We start from the raw sequence: 1,560 nt of genomic DNA, 5'->3' as shown, positions 1-1,560 counted from the left end.
TCACAATAAAATAAAACAAAACAAAAACAAACAAACAAAAGAAACACGCCCAAAGGTGGAATTGGGGGCCTGGTAAATGATATGGGAGGGAAAAAACTGTCTTGAAATATTGAAACTTTCTGATATAGTTTTTATTCCATTGACTGTGATAGGTACTTACATGGATACACACACACACACACGTATGTATGTATGTATGTATAAGCTTTCTTTTTGTATCCTTAGTTTAAAAAAAAGTGGGGGGGGGTGCTAGGATTCAAACTTAGGGCTTTACACAAGGTAACCACTGAGTTATAACCCAGTTGTAGATGTGTCTTTTATACATACTTTAGTTAGAGTTTTAAAACTCTTAATACTTGAAAAATCATGATTAACAATTCTTTTAGACCATTATGTATAATGCAATTAGTAACAGAATTGGAGTTTAGGTACTTGTTTTTTTTTTGTTTTTTTTTCTTCTGTATTTTTTGCATGTTATCTTCTCTTTGTAATGATGTTTTCATTGAAATTTTACCCAAAGCTTGAAATTTATGTACTCCACTTACTTTTATTTTAGTTGCTATTCTAAAACATTAAATCCAGTTTTAAAATAAAATCTGTTCATATTGTTTCTTTCTAACCAAGTAGACTAGACAGTTTACACACAAATTCCCATCATTTACTTCCTGAGCATCACAATTGCAGAGCCCTAGTTTCGAATGCACCATTACAATGACACAGAAGAAAATCAGAGTAACAATTGATTTTGTAGAGGATCTGTTAATAGATTTGCTTAGGAGACAGTAAATCACACAAAGTAGAATTGAGCTTATGAAGTAGTCCCCCCCCCCACACCAATACCCCAAATTAGTGTGCTACTCAAGCCTTCATGATGTTAGGATGTGAATGTTTGTTCACAAGGATTGACCAGCCATTAGTCCCATCCCCAGAGAACATGCATTTTGAACAGGCAGCTCTAGGTACAGTAGCATCACAATGGATGTTAGTTCCTGGCATAATTCTGCCAGAAGGACAATATGACCCTGGGTCACATCTATTTGAAAAGAACACTGGTGTACTTAATAGTTTTGGCAATATTTTTGCTGTGTAAATCTCCCATCTGACCAGGTGGCTAGACTTGTAGTCTCCTGTCTGTTTATATGTTCAAACTGTAACCTGGGGCTGGGGCCTAAAAGATTTAAAGATGATTTTAACTCTAAGGAGTACATAAGTGAAGTCTACTTGAGGCCAGCTCTCATTTGGGTCTTATCCCTAATTTGGAAAAGCTGAGCTTTTCCTTCAGTTTAAGTGTGCACTTATTTCTTGTTAGTGTATTGTTTCTGTGGCAGCACAAGTCCCTGACTGAACAAAACCATGGCAGAACAATCCATGACTGAACAAATCCATGCATCCTGAGATAATTCATAGCCATAAATTCGAAGTTCATCAGAAGGTGGAGTAACAGCTACTTTCCCCTTTTATGTGAGCTGGTCTTAATTTAATGTGACCAATAGAAGTCAGCAGAATTCAGTTCTGAAAATTGCTTTTAAAAACTTCTAATAGGATCTGGAGAGATGGCTC

This window comes from Phodopus roborovskii, unplaced genomic scaffold (assembly GCF_943737965.1).
Source record: "Phodopus roborovskii unplaced genomic scaffold, PHOROB, whole genome shotgun sequence".
Classification (NCBI taxonomy): domain Eukaryota; kingdom Metazoa; phylum Chordata; class Mammalia; order Rodentia; family Cricetidae; genus Phodopus; species Phodopus roborovskii.
This window is presented reverse-complemented; position numbering follows the sequence as displayed.